Raw genomic sequence first — 16,320 nt, 5'->3', positions numbered from 1 at the left:
CTAACACCATCACCTACGACGAGTTCTCCCGCCGCTTCAGGGCAGTGTTTGACCATCCCCCGGAGGGGAAAGCGGCGGGGGAGCGTCTGGTCGGCCTCCGGCAGGGGAAGAGGAGTGCCCAGGAGTTCGCCTTGGATTTCCGTACCCTAGCGGCGGATGCAGGGTGGAATGAGCGGGCTCTCATCGATCACTACAGATGTAGTCTACGCGAGGACGTTCGTAGGGAGCTGGCCTGTAGGGACACCAGCCTCTCGTTCGACCAGTTGGTCGACATGTCCATCAGGCTGGATACCCTGCTAGCTTCCCGCGGACGTTCCGAGGGGGGTCCGTCCATTTCACCCTCCAGCGCCTCTGAGCCGTGCCCCATGGAGCTCGGGGGCGCTGGCGCTAGAGAGAGGAGGGGTCGGCTTACGAGGGGGTCCATCTCCTGCACCAACTGTGGTCGGGGAGGACACACCGCGGCTAGGTGCTGGGGATGGCCTCCTCGGGGAGAGAACGACAGGTCCCGCACTGGGGAGTCCTTCCAGGTGAGTAGGCGCCCCACTCACCCAGAGCTCTCTGTTGCACATTTCTGTATATCTGTGCGTTTTCCACAGGTAGCACATCATTCCCAGCATAAGGCGCTGGTAGATTCAGGCGCGGCTGGGAATTTTGTTGATAAAAAGTTTTGTTTAGCCTTAGGGATTCCCCTTCTCCCTGTGGACGTTCCCTTCCCCGTTCATGCCCTAGATAGCCGTCCGTTGGGTGCGGGCTTGATCAGGGAGGTCACTGCGCCACTTAGGATGTGTGCGCAGGGGGGTCATCAGGAGATGATCCAGCTATTTCTGATCGACTCGCCTGCGTATCCGGTGGTGCTGGGCATGCCCTGGTTGAGTACCCATAACCCATCGATTTCGTGGCAGGAGAGGGCTCTGATGGAGTGGTCTGCCCAGTGTGTGGGTCGATGTTTAGGTGTTTCCATAGGGGCTACCTCGGTGGAGAGTCCAAACCAGGTGCCCGCATTGCACGTTCCCCCTGAGTATGGGGATTTGGCTATTGTGTTCAGTAAGTCGAGGGCGACGCAGTTGCCTCCCCATAGGCAGGGAGATTGTGCGATAGACCTCCAGGCAGGAGCTGCGCTCCCACGGAGCCATGTGTATCCTCTGTCTCAGGAGGAGAAGAGAGCTATGGAGACGTACATAGACGAATCTCTGAGACAGGGATACATACGGCCTTCCACTTCCCCTGCGTCCTCGAGTTTCTTTTTTGTGAAGAAAAAGGATGGAGGATTACGCCCGTGCATTGATTACCGTGGTCTCAATCAGATCACGGTGAAGTACAGTTATCCACTCCCGCTGATTGCGACCATGACGAAGTCATTGCACGGGGCGCGTTTCTTCACTAAATTAGATCTCAGGAGCGCGTACAACTTGGTGCGCATTAGGGGGGGCGATGAATGGAAGACAGCCTTTAGTACCACCTCGGGCCATTACGAGTATCTTGTCATGCCATACGGGTTGATGAACGCTCCTTCAGTTTTCCAATCATTCGTGGATGAGATCTTCAGGGACATGCAGGGGCAGGGGGTGGTCGTGTACATCGATGACATTCTCGTGTACTCGCCTACCCGAGTCGAGCATGTGGCCCTGGTGCGCCGAGTGTTGCGGAGACTGTTGGAGCACGACCTGTATGTCAAGGCAGAGAAGTGTCTGTTCTTCCAGGAGTCGGTCTCCTTTTTGGGTTATCAGTTGTCTGCGTCAGGGGTGAAGATGGAGGTAGACCGGGTGTCAGCCGTGCGTAATTGGCAAACGCCAACTACTGTGAAGGAGGTGCAGCAGTTTTTGGGGTTTGCGAATTATTACCGGAGGTTTATCCGGGGTTTTGGACAGGTGGCAGCTCCCATAACGTCTCTTTTGAAGGGGGGTCCGGTGCGTCTGCAGTGGTCAGCCGAGGCGGACAGGGCGTTTGGGAGGCTGAAGGACCTGTTTACCTCGGCTCCGGTGCTGGCGCATCCGGATCCCTCTTTGCCATTTCAGGTAGAGGTGGACGCGTCAGAGGCCGGTATAGGAGCCGTGCTGTCGCAACGGTCCGGCGCGCCACCTAAGCTCCGCCCCTGTGCTTTTTATTCCAAGAAGCTCAGTCCGGCGGAGCGAAACTATGACGTGGGGGACAGGGAGTTGTTAGCCGTGGTACAGGCCCTAAAGGTGTGGAGGCACTGGCTTGAGGGGGCTCAACACCCTTTCCTCATTTTGACGGACCACCGTAACCTGGAGTACATCCGGGCAGCGAGGAGGCTGAACCCTCGCCAGGCGAGGTGGAATATGTTTTTGACCCGTTTCACATTTAAGATCACGTACATCCCTGGGTCACAGAACGGTAAGGCAGACGCACTGTCTCGGCGGTATGACACGGAGGAGAGGTCCGTGGAGCCCACTCCCATACTGCCGGAGTCTTGTCTGGTGGCACCGGTAGTGTGGGAGGTCGATGCTGAACTCGAGCGGGCGTTACGCACCGACCCTAGTCCACCTCAATGCCCGGAGGGTCGGAAGTACGTTCCGCTCGAGGTTCGGGATCGTTTGATCTATTGGGCTCACACGTCACCCTCCTCTGGACACCCTGGTATCGGCCGGACAGTGCACTGTCTTAGTACCAAGTACTGGTGGCCCACGTTGGCGAGGGATGTGAGGGTTTATGTTTCCTCCTGCTCGGTGTGCGCCCAGTGTAAGGCGCCTAGACATCTGCCTAGGGGTAAGTTACTACCCCTGCCCGTTCCACAGCGACCATGGTCTCACCTCTCGGTGGATTTCCTCACAGACCTTCCTCCTTCACAGGGGAATACCACTATACTGGTCGTTGTGGACCGGTTTTCTAAGGCCTGTCGTTTGCTCCCTATGCCGGGCCTTCCTACTGCCCTGCAAACCGCCGAAGCACTATTCACCCATGTGTTCCGGCACTACGGGGTACCCGAGGATATTGTGTCTGATCGAGGTCCCCAATTTACCTCCAGAGTCTGGAGAGCTTTTATGGAGCGGTTGGGGGTCTCGGTGAGCCTCACCTCGGGTTACCACCCGGAGAGTAATGGGCAGGTGGAACGCGTGAACCAGGATGTGGGTAGGTTTCTTAGAACATACTGCCAGGACCGGCCGGAGGAGTGGGCAAGGTACGTTCCCTGGGCCGAGATGGCCCAGAATTCCCTACGCCATTCCTCCACTAACCTAACCCCTTTTCAATGTGTGTTAGGTTACCAGCCGGTTCTGGCACCTTGGCAGCAGAGCCAGATCGAGGCTCCTGCGGTGGATGAGTGGGCGCGGCGCTCGGAGGAGACATGGAACGCTGCACACGTCCACCTGCAGCGGGCCCTCCGACGTCATAAGGCGAGCGCCGATCTCCACCGCAGTGAGGGACCGGTGTACGCACCTGGTGATCGAGTCTGGCTCTCTACCAGAAACCTGCCCCTCCGCCTGCCCTGTCGGAAACTGGGTCGGCGGTTTGTAGGGACATTTAGAGTCCTGAGAAGGTTGAACGAGGTGTGTTACAAAGTACAACTACCTGTTGAGTATAAGTGTATTAACCCCTCGTTCCATGTGTCTCTTCTCAGGCCGGTGGTAGCTGGCCCACTCCAAGAAAGTGAGATCAGGGAGACTCCTCCGCCCCCATTGGACATCGAGGGGGCACCGGCGTACTCCGTACGGTCCATCTTGGATTCGAGACGTCGGATGGGGGGTCTCCAATATCTAGTGGAGTGGGAGGGGTACGGCCCGGAGGAACGGTGCTGGGTGCCGAGGAGAGACATTTTGGACCCGTCTCTCCTGACGGAATTCCATCGGGGGCACCCGACGCACCCTGCTCCGCGTCCTCCTGGTCGTCCCCGAGGCCGGAGTCGGCGCACGTCTGGAGCCGCGCGTCAAGGGGGGGGGTACTGTCACGGTTTCGGCCGAGGCTGCCTCTCTCCCTTGCTCGGGCAGGCTTCGGCGTTCGTCGTCTCCGGAATAGTAGCTGCCACCGTTGCATGTTTCTATGTTCGTTTGCTTTTGTCTGATTGTTGTACACCTGTTATCGTTTAGTGTAATTAGTATCCTTTAAGTTCTCGTTGTGTTTGTCTAGTGTTGTGTGTGATTGTTTTACTGTCGTGCCGGTAGGCTGTATTTCCACTGTTTGCTCGGTTGAGCATTTTTCTCCATTTGTTTGGAGTGTTTTGCGCACCTGTTTGTAGGCCCGTTGTTATTCGCCTACGTGCGGAATTTTGCCTCTGGGCATTTATTTCGTGATTGTTTTGTTGTGCTCTACTAAAGTCTTTTGGACTAACGTTCTGCGTCCTGCGCCTGATTCCACCACCACACCCACCTACATCTACCTTGACAGTTCTGGCAGCTCGTGGTGGCCCAACAACCTATTAACATGCTTTATGTTGGTGTGTCCTTTATTCTGGCAGTTACCTGTATGTCCCTTATTGACTGAGGTGAATTAAGCTACTGCAGCCAAGGTAATAATGCCAGGAATAATTTGTGCTTGTTTTTGCTGTTCTCCAAATAGCATTTTAGAGCTATTAAATTGTGTAGAAATACAGTAGGCCTAAATCAGCTTTCTAAAAATGTATTGGAGGGGGTGAGAAATCCTTGGAGAGGAGTTATTAATTAAATTGTATCTAACCTGAATATTTTCCCTATTTTCATTTTCAAATGGATTTATTTGAATAAATGAGGGCAGATACAAATTAACAGTTGAAACAGTTATTCAATACAATGCATCGTAGTTTAAGTTAAGGTGTGATGGGTGATTTGAAGTAGTCAGGCGCAGGAAGGAAAATCACATAATAACAGGATTTATTCCGGAATACAGAGTTACGCAGTAATTCGTCAAAACAGTCCAGTGCGCAAAACAGGCGCACTGGAACTAACAAGGCACACGGGGAAAATAACCCAGCAATACAAAACACAAGGAGCTCAACCGAGCTTCACTCTCCTCACAATAAACAATTACACACAAAGACAAGGGGGCAGAGGGAACACGTATACAGGTACTGATGAGGGGATATGAACCAGGTGTGTGTAATAAACAAGACAAAACAAATGGAATAATGAGATGAGGAGCGGCAGTGGCTAGAAGGCTGGTGACGACGAATGCCGAAGCTTCGGAGGAAGCTGACACCGGCCTCGGGGACGGCCAGGAGGATGCGGAGCAGGGCGAGCCGGATGGCGACGGTGGAAATCCCGCAACAGGGAGGGATCGAGGATATCCCTCACCGGGACCCAGCACCGCTCCTCCGGACCGTACCCCTCCCACTCCTCAAGGTACTGAAGGCCCCCCACCCGACGCCTCGAATCCAGGATGGAACGGACGGAGTACGCCGGGGCCCCCTCGATGTCCAAAGGAGGCGGAGGGACCTCCCGCACCTCAGACTCCTGGAGCGGACCAGCCATCACCGGCCTGAGGAGAGACACATGGAACGAGGGGTTAATACGATAATCTGGCGGGAGTAATAACCTATAGGTAACCTCGTTTATTCTCCTCAGGACTTTGAACAGCACCACAAACCGCGGGCTCAGCATCCGGCAGGGCAGGCGGAAGGGCAGATTCCGGGTTGAGAGCCAGACCCGATCACCTGGTACAAAGACCTCACTGCGGTGGCGGTCAGTGTTGGCCTTCTGACGACGCACGGCGCGTTGGAGGTGGACGTGAGCAGCATTCCACATCTCCTCCGCACGCTGAAACCAGTCATCCACCGCAGGAGCCTCGGTCTGGCTCTGATGCCACGGTGCCAGAACCGGTTGATAACCTAATACACATTGGAATGGCATTAGGTTAGTGGAGGAGTGACAGAGAGAGTTCTGGGCATTTCTGGCCCATGGCAAGATCACCGACCACTCCCCCGGCTAGTCCTGGCAGTAAGACCGCAGGAACCTACCCACATCCTGATTCACCCGTTCCACCTGCCCATTAGACTCGGGGTGAAAACCAGAGGTCAGGCTGACCAAGACCCCCCAAACGTTCCATGAATGCCTTCCAGACCCTGGATGTAAACTGGGGACCCCGGTCAGAGACTATATCCTCTGGTACCCTGTAGTGCCGGAAGACGTGTGTAAACAGTGCCTCCGCAGTCTGCAGGACCGTGGGGAAACCGGGCAGAGGAAGGAGGCGGCAGGCTTTGGAAAAGCGGTCCACAACGACCAGGATGGTAGTGTTACCTTGAGAGAGGGGAAGATCAGTAAGGAAATCAATACTGAAGTGGGACCATGGCTGTTGTGGAACTGGTAAAGGCTGTAACTTACCCGCTGGGAGACATACACCCTCACGTCCTTAGCCAAGGTAGGCCACCAGCACTTTCCGGTCAGGCAGCGCACTGTACGACTGATACCTGGGTGACCAGAGGAGGGGGACGTGTGTGTCCTGTAGATCAGACGGTCACGGAGAAGAGCAGGAACGTACTGCAGCCCAGCTGGACACTGGGGTGGAGATGGCTCTGTGCATAATGCCTGCTCTATATCCGCATCCATCGCCCATACTACCGGCACCACAATGCAGGAGGCCGGGAGTATGGGGGTGTTGTCTCTGGGCCACTCCTCTGTGTCGTACAGCCGTGACAGTGCGTCTGCCTTCACGTTCTTCGTACCCGGGATGTATGATAGTGCAAAATCAAACTGGGTGAAGAATAGGGCCCACCTGGCCTGGCGAGGGTTCAGCCTCCTCGCTGCCCGAATGTACTCCAGGTTACAATGGTCCGTCAAAACGAGTAAAGGGTGTTTCGCCCCCTCGAGCCAGTGCATCCACATTGTCAGGGCTCAGACAACAGACAACAGCTCCCGATCACCAACGTCGTAGTTCTGCTCCGCCGGGCTGAGCTTCTTGGAGAAGAAGGAACAGGGGCGGATCTTGGGTGGCGTGCCGAGCGTTGAGATAGGACCGCGCCTATCCCTACCTCGGATGCATCCACCTCCACTACGAACGGTAGTGATGTATCGGGGTGGGCCAGTACCGGGACTGAGGTGAACAGACCCCTCAGGTTACTGAAGGCCCTGTCAGCCTCAGCAGACCAGCGGAGCCAGGATGGCCCACCCTTCAACAGAGATTTGATGGGAGCTGCGACCTTGCCAAAGCCCCGGATAAACCTCCGATAGTAGTTGGCAAAGCCAATAAAGCGCTGCACCTCCTTTACCGTGGTTGGGGTCGGCCAATTACGCACGGTTGAAATTAGATCTCCCTCCATCTCCACACCTGAGGTGGTAATGCGATATCCGAGGAAGGAGACGGACTGTTGGAAAAACAGACACTTTTCTGCCTTGGCATAAAGGTCATGTTCCAACAGTCGGGCCAGCACTTTGCGAACCAGGGACACATGCTCGGCGCGCATAGCGGAATATATCAGAATGTCATCGATGTAGACCACTACATGAGCCAGCATATACATATATCGCTTATATATTGCTTATATATCGCACAGAGTATACCATACATTAGGAACACCTTCCTAATATTGAGTTGCACCTTCCCCTTTTGCCCCCAGAACAGCCTCAATTCATTGGGGCATGGACTTCAAGATGTCGAAAGCGTTCCACAGGGATGCTGGCCCATGTTGACTCCATTGCTTCACACAGTTGGCTGGATGTCCTTTGGGTATACAAAACAGTAAGAGCACTCTTTCCATGACATAGACCATCCAGGTGAAAGCTATGATCCCTTATTGATGTCACTTGTTTAAATCCACTTCAATCAGTGTAGATGAAGGGGAGGAGACAGGTTAAAGAAGGATTTTTAAGCCTTGAGACAATTGAGACATGGATTGTGTATGTGTGCCATTCAGAGGGTGAATGGGCAAGACAAAAGATTTAAGTGCCTTTGAATGTGGTATGGTAGTACCAGGCGCACCGGATTGTGTCAAGCACCGCAACGCTACTGGGATTTTCACACTCAACAACTTTGGGAATCATTGGAGTCAACATGGGCCAGCATCCCTGGGGAACACTTTCAACACCTTGTAGAGTCTATGCCCCGACGAATTGAGTCTGTTCTGAGGCCAAAGGTGAAGACCTGCAGTCAATTTATGCAATACATTAGGAGATAAAGCATTCACGTTCTTCATTTCACCTGTCACATTATTTTACATTATGAAGCTTACCATAGTCCCCCAGAACAGTTGAGCCAGTCACGTGTTTGTTTGTAAATAGTACAACACGAGAAAGTGTGAGCAGGTGAGTCCAGCTGTGTATTGACAGGGGTCCTGTTTTATATTGAAAGTAAACTGTGTTTTTTTGCTTCAGTAGAGTGATCAGGGACGTGTAACTATAGTTTTCCTTCACAGACAATACATTAGTGCAACACATTTGGCAGAAAAAAGCTTTATTTTCATCAGATGACAACAGAAGTGCACTGCTATTTGGCTGGCAGCCACACAAGTAAATGAGCTTACAATGAAAAAGCAAGGTATTTTTTGCAAAAACGATGCATGGCCATCATATTTCTAAAGATTATCATAGAAGAAATGTAGCCAGCTACCTTTCCTTATGTTTTGCTTGAAGTTAATCTTGAATTTTACTGGAGAAAAGTAGGCTGGCTACACCAAGAAAAGTTCTGGAGAAAAGTAGCTACACATCAGTCAGTGCGCTGTCTGCAGATAGAATGCCCATTGGTGAATGCTCATCGGAGTGGATAAGTGCAGCTGAAGCACAAAATTAGCCATATGCCGAGCAGAAATTACAATATGAAGCATTTTAGAAATGTGTTTTAAAAAAGCAGCAAGAGATTTCTTATGTGTTGTATCTTTTTTTTTCTGTGTGAAAAATGAAGAATTCTGCATTAACGCAACCACTGATTTAAACTTAGTAGTTATCTAAGTAAGTTACTGAATTAATATGGTGACAGGGCATCATCTTGTGTAAGCTTTCTGCCGTGTTTGAGAAGTCAAAGCCCTTTGGATGAGTTATCTGTACAGCTGCCACTGCTAACTTTTGATTTCCTTGCATTTTTTCTCCTCTCTGTTCTCGACCAGTCTGCTCCTCCTTCATCTTCTCAGAGCAGAGCAGGCAGGACTGTTGCCCTAGCGACTTCAGACTCCACACAGACACAGTGTTTACACATGCTGCTTCAGAGCCAGTTCTGTTCTTCCTTCAGACAAGCATGTGTCAAAACTTTGTTCATTTGCACAATGTCTCTCGTTCACATTCGCTTGTAAATGTCCAAACTCACCAAAAATGACATTCATGGCTCCTACCTATGTATAACTTAATGAGCTGGATTGCCTGTCTTTGCAATTCATTTATTTTCGATTGAGCTTATTAGCATATTTAGCTTGGAGCCTCCATGGAAATTCGATATTACTTGTGCTAATTTTGTTAGCAAAGAGGAGGACTTGTGTTGTCTAACGTTTTTGAGGTCTGGGGAGGATATGAGCCAACATTCATTATGTCTAATCTAGTCTATACCTAATCATTAATATATGTGAAACAGTTGGATAGATATTCCCCCGTCCTCCTGGCTGGAAGCTTACCAGGAATGGTGTTGTCAAGGAAGAACGCAAAGAAGCATCCAACAAACATGGTTGTCAGAATCACCTGTAGCAGTTGGTTCAGCTCGACCACACCAGACAAAGAGAATACAGTTCATTACACTGGGCCAAGTCACATATTAGAGGAACGTCAGATCTCAGCAACATGCCCTCCACATGCCCTCTATGTTAAACTTCTGTTGAGCTTTTCCAAAAGTTTTTTTGTAAAACAATGAACAGGGAATGTAGACAACTGTCCAAAACATTTTGAGTCTCCAGATTTGAAACTCCAGCTGCAGATATGACCCCAAACATGACCAAGAACATTCCTCCAACCACAGATGTGGGGAAGGTGGTGAAAATGGCTCCAATTTTACCAAACAGTCCCATGATGATCATCAAGACGCCACCAGCAACAATCACCATTTGACTGCCAACCTGCAAAAATAAGAACAATGTCTGTTGAAACTGTATTTCAGCCAATAGCTTTTATACCTTCCATATTCCCAAAAACATTTATTCATCTATAATGTGCTCAAAATCATATTGTAGTTTAATATCTAAAAACAGATCATACTATTGAAATATAGCCTCAATCCCATCTCACCTTGGTGATGCCCACATTCTCACTGTAGGAGGTGGTTCCGTTGCCCGTGCCCCAGGCTCCAGCCAGCAGACAGCCAAGCCCCTCAATGCCAATGCCCCTGTTGATGGCATGCTTGGGGGTGGAGGGGCCCCTGATAGCCTGGCACAGGCGTGTAGCTCAGTTGGTAGAGCATGGGGCTTGCAACACCAGGGTTGTGGGTTCGATTCCCATGGGGGGCCAGTATGAAAAAAATAAAAATATGTATGCACTCACTAACTGTAAGTCGCTCTGGATAAGAGTGTCTGCTAAATGACGTAAATGTAAAAATGTAGTCCCCCACCGACTCTATCATGGAGGATATCACCCCAGCCAAGATCCCTACCACTCCTGCCAGGCTCACAGTTGGTAAACCCCACTGACCTGAGATTGGAATCAGAATCAGGTGATCCAGTTAGTATATGCAATACATTACAAAAATATAAATGCAACAATTTCTAAGATTTTACTGAGTTACAGTTCATACTGTATAAGGGAATCAGTCAATTGAATTAAATTCATTAGGCCCTAATCTAAAAAAAAAAGTAGGGGCGTGGATCAGAAAACCAGTCAGTATCTGGTGTGACCACCGTTTGCCTCATGCAGAGCGACACATCTCCTTCGCAAAGAGTTGATCAGGTTGTTGATTGTGGCCTTTGGAATGTTGTCCCACTCCTCTTCAATGGCTGTGCGAAGTTGCTGGATATTGGCGGGAACTGGAACACGCTATCGTACAAGTCGATCCAGAGCATCCCAAACAGATCAATGGGTGGTGATATGTCTGATGAGTATGCAAGCCACGGAAGAACTGGTACATTTTCAGCTTCCAGGAATTATAGATCCTTGCGACATGGGGCCATGCATTATCATGCTGAAACATGAGGTGATGGCGGCGGATGAATGGCACGACAATGGGCCTCAGGATCTCGTCACGGAATCTCTGTGCATTCAAATTGCCATCGACAAAATGCAATTGTGTTCATTGTCCGTAACTTATGCCTGCCCATACCATAACCAAACTGACACCATGGGATACTCTGTTCACAACGTTAACATCAGCAAACCGCTTGCCCTCACGATGCCATCTGCCCAGTACAGTTAAAAACGGAATTCATCCGTTAAGAGCACACTTCTCCAGCGTGTCAGTGGCCATCGAGGGTGAGCATTTGCCCACTGAAGTCGGTTCCAACGCCAAACTGCAGTCAGGTCGAGACCCTGGTGAGGACGACGAGCACACAGATGAGCTTTCCTGAGACGGTTTCTGACAGTTTGTGCAGAAATTATTTGGTTGTGCAAACCCACCGTTTCATCAGCTGTCCGTGTGGCTGGTTCCGGGTGGCTGGTCCAGCTCTCCTGGTGGCTGGATGTGGAGGTCCCGGGCTGGCATGGTTACACGTGGTCTGTGGTTGTGAGGACGGTTGGACGTAATGCCAAATTCTCTAAAATGACGTTAGAGAGAGGCGGCTTATGGTAGAGAAATTAACATTAAATTCTCTGGCAACAGCTCTGGTGGACATTCCTGCATTCAGCATACCAATTGCACACTCCCTCAAAACTTCAGACATCTGTGGCATTGTGTTGTGTGACAAAACACCATTCAAACTTTAAAACGTGCAGACCGGTCTGAATAGTGTGCTATTATATAACTTTTGGATAACATTTATACATTTTAAACTATTATACGTTTTGTCCTTCTTTTTGTCCTCCATCCACTTTCATGAGGTTTCTTCAACATTCTAAAGGTCCCATTGTTACAAACTCCCAGACTTCCAACATTCTATTCACTGTAAACAATGTAACTTTTGACACAAAATCAGCTACTTTGACCACTTTCCCAAGAACTTAAACAATAGAGCATATGAAATCTTAGTCTGTTTCTCTGCTATTCAAATCTGAAATCAGAATATAATTATATTATACCAATCAAAATATATAGCTGTTTTAGTAATCGCATCAACTACATTTCCTCTTAGCTTTTACAAACAACTGAAAGTTTGTCCACTTTCCCAACAAGTTAGACAGAAACTTAGAGGGTATGACATATTTGTCTACTTCTCTGCTATTCAAATCTGGAATCAGAACAGAATCAGGAAAATCTGGCAGAATCTTCTACCAATCAGGAGCTACAGCTGTTTTAGTAACCGCATTAACTACTTTTCCTCTGAACTTTTACAAACAATTGAAATTCTGACCACTTTCCCAACAAGTTAGACAAAACATTTAAGGGTATGAAATCTTTATCTGTTTCCCTACTATTCAAAACTTCTACCAATCAAGAGGGAGAGCTGTTTTAGTAACCGCTTCAACTGCTTTCATTAAAGCTGTTGAATATAAGTGCCATGGAACTTTGAGAAATGTCAAATTATAGCACTGGGGGAGCACATTCTAAGCACGAGACAGTCTACTTCTCTAATATTCAAATCAGAAATCAGAACAGAAATATGTTCTACTGATCAAATGATACAGCTGTTTTAGTAACCGCATCAACTTCATTTTCTGTGAACTTTTAGAAACAACTGCTGTTTTGACCACTTTCCCAACAACTTGGACAAAAGCTTGAGAGAGGGAGAAAGAGAGAGTGAGAGAGGAGAGAGAGAGAGATGGGGGTGTGGGTAGAAATCACATATTGCAGAGATCAGATGTTCTGTCAAGAGTCTAAAGACTATTGCATAAGGATTTCCTCCCCGGTCACATTATACATTTCACAGTGAATTAGGATTCATTTAAATCCCTTTGCTTTGTAGTATCATCAGAAACAGACGTGTTGTACAGTAGTAGTTGGAGATGAGTATTAAGATGAGATGCAGAGTACTACTATAACATCATCCAAACAAAGGTGGCCTTTTATGAATCAACCCCTTCTATATTTCCATAGAGGGAAAAAAGGTCAGTCAAATTGAGAACAGTCTCTATCAGACTGCCAGCCAAAGTGCAGGTCCTTAGCTAACCCGACCCAGAACATGCAGCCTGCATGGCCAAACAACATGGCCTGCTTGAGTCACACAGCACATGGTTTCTCTAGATCAAATTCTAGGCCTTGAAGGGCTGATTCAAATCTTGTGAGGTTATGTAAAAACCATGGCTTTCCAATCAAGACTCATGTAATGGCCGTTGACTGTCTCCTGTGTGTCTTTGTCCTCTGATACTATAGGCCCCACTTTCAATTATACTATTGATGACAGATGGACTGGTAATGACAGCTGACCCACTAAATACAGTGAACTGATCATGTGTCTGTTTGTAAATGTTTACTCCTATGGAATTACAAAACAATTTGCCAAGTTTCTAACTGATACATGTTCAATGCGTCATATCTCATAGCCTGGTCAGGGTTGTGCTGGAGTTTCGCTCCCTAGCGAGATCAACACATCCATTGTTTTCCTCACAGCTGACGTCCAGGATATTGGAGAAATCAAAAAAGTATCAGTGGGGCTTAGCCTGCAGGAATGTGTTATTAAAGTGAACTAGTTTCTCAACCTAATAAGATGGAAATCCGTACCTAATCCTATTATGACTTTATGATGCAAAGCTCTGAGTCAGGTTATGGTTGACCAGGTTGGACCTGGGCAGCTGGGCAGTGCCATACATGGCCTTACAGTACACCATAGATAGGTGTTGTTCTATCTTACAGTACACCATAGATAGGTGTTGTTCTATCTTACAGTACACCATAGATAGGTGTTGTTCTATCTTACAGTACACCATAGATAGGTGTTGTTCTATCTTACAGTACACCATAGATAGGTGTTGTTCTATCTTACAGTACACCATATACAGTGGGGAAAAAAAGTATTTAGTCAGCCACCAATTGTGCAAGTTCTCCCACTTAAAAAGATGAGAGAGGCCTGTAATTTTCATCATAGGTACACGTCAACTATGACAGACAAAATGAGGGAAAAAAATCCAGGAAATCACATTGTAGGATCTTTAATGAATTTATTTGCAAATTATGGTGGAAAATAAGTATTTGGTCAATAACAAAAGTTTCTCAATACTTTGTTATATACCCTTTGTTGGCAATGACACAGGTCAAACGTTTTCTGTAAGTCTTCACAAGGTTTTCACACACTGTTGCTGGTATTTTGGCCCATTCCTCCATGCAGATCTCCTCTAGAGCAGTGATGTTTTGGGGCTGTCGCTCGGCAACATGGACTTTCAACTCCCTCCAAAGATTTTCTATGGGGTTGAGATCTGGAGACTGGCTAGGCCACTCCAGGACCTTGAAATGCTTCTTACGAAGCCACTCCTTCGTTGCCCGGGCGGTGTGTTTGGGATCATTGTCATGCTGAAAGACCCAGCCACGTTTCATCTTCAATGCCCTTGCTGATGGAAGGAGGTTTTCACTCAAAATCTCATGAAACATGGCCCCATTCATTCTTTCCTTTACACGGATCAGTCGTCCTGGTCCCTTTGCAGAAAAACAGCCCCAAAGCATGATGTTTCCACCCCCATGCTTCACAGTAGGTATGGTGTTCTTTGGATGCAACTCAGCATTCTTTGTCCTCCAAACACGACGAGTTGATTTTTTACCAAAAAGTTATATTTTGGTTTCATCTGACCATATGACATTCTCCCAATCCTCTTCTGGATCATCCAAATGCACTCTAGCAAACTTCAGACGGGCCTGGACATGTACTGGCTTAAGCAGGGGGACACGTCTGGCACTGCAGGATTTGAGTCCCTGGCGGCGTAGTGTGTTACTGATGGTAGGCTTTGTTACTTTGGTCCCAGCTCTCTGCAGGTCATTCACTAGGTCCCCCCGTGTGGTTCTGGGATTTTTGCTCACCGTTCTTGTGATCATTTTGACCCCACAGGGTGAGATCTTGCGTGGAGCCCCAGATCGAGGGAGATTATCAGTGGTCTTGTATGTCTTCCATTTCCTAATAATTGCTCCCACAGTTGATTTCTTAAAACCAAGCTGCTTACCTATTGCAGATTCAGTCTTCCCAGCCTGGTGCAGGTCTACAATTTTGTTTCTGGTGTCCTTTGACAGCTCTTTGGTCTTGGCCATAGTGGAGTTTGGAGTGTGACTGTTTGAGGTTGTGGACAGGTGTCTTTTATACTGATAACAAGTTCAAACAGGTGCCATTAATACAGGTAACGAGTGGAGGACAGAGGAGCCTCTTAAAGAAGAAGTTAAAGGTCTGTGAGAGCCAGAAATCTTGCTTGTTTGTAGGTGACCAAATACTTATTTTCCACCATAATTTGCAAATAAATTCATTAAAAATCCTACAATGTGATTTTCTGGATTTTTTTTTCTCAATTTGTCTGTCATAGTTGATGTGTACCTATGATGAAAATTACAGGCCTCTCTCATCTTTTTAAGTGGGAGAACTTGCACAATTGGTGGCTGACTAAATACTTTTTTCCCCCACTGTATAGGTGTTGTTCTATCTTACAGTACACCATAGATAGGTGTTGTTCCATCTTACAGTACACCATAGATAGAAAAAACAAACACTTGCTTGCCATCCTCAGTCATCCTACGAAAGTAGTTGTTTTGCAATTGCACACCATACTAACTAGCTATAATGGCACATGCACTGCAACTTGTATTCTCAAAGTAAGCTTATACAGTACATACACATTATATTCTTTGAATCATGGGTCTCCAATAAGACAGAGTAGGGCTTGAACCTACCTGGATGCCCAGGATGATGCATAAGCACCAAGGTGGGAGGTCTGTGACACAGTAAACCAGTTTGTACTTGTCGTCCTCCTCAGAGAGGTCGGAGCCATCTCCAGCCATCTCCAGATTACAGAAATGCCTATCAATCTACAGGACAGAGACCATTGCTTGCATTCATTAGGGCAGGCAATTGAAACATTTTCAAAACGTTTTGCAAAAATAAAAATAAAAACGTGTTTCTTATTGGACAATACCCAGGGAATTACCATTTCTTATTGGACAAGCCCAGGTAGTCTCTCCCTGTTTGAGCCCGTTTTCTTTCTGTTTGATGCCAAATTGGCAGACTCACAGACATCATATCATTTATAACACAGGCATAATATCACCCATGATAACACAGGCATAACATCACCCATAATCCAAGCATAATATCACTCATAACACAGGCATAATATCATCCATAATACAGACATAATTGAACTTATAACACAGGCATAATATCACCCATAGAGGTTTTCAATGATTTACTGAAAGTCATTTTATTGTTATTTTTTACACTCAACCTAAAGACTACAAACAGTTGTGCACCAACGACAGCCTATCAGTGCTAGC

This window comes from Coregonus lavaretus (genome assembly GCF_964263955.1).
Source record: "Coregonus lavaretus genome assembly, chromosome: 11".
In the NCBI taxonomy this organism is placed as follows: domain Eukaryota; kingdom Metazoa; phylum Chordata; class Actinopteri; order Salmoniformes; family Salmonidae; genus Coregonus; species Coregonus lavaretus.
The sequence above is the reverse complement of the archived record's forward strand: the minus strand, read 5'-3'. Positions refer to the sequence as shown.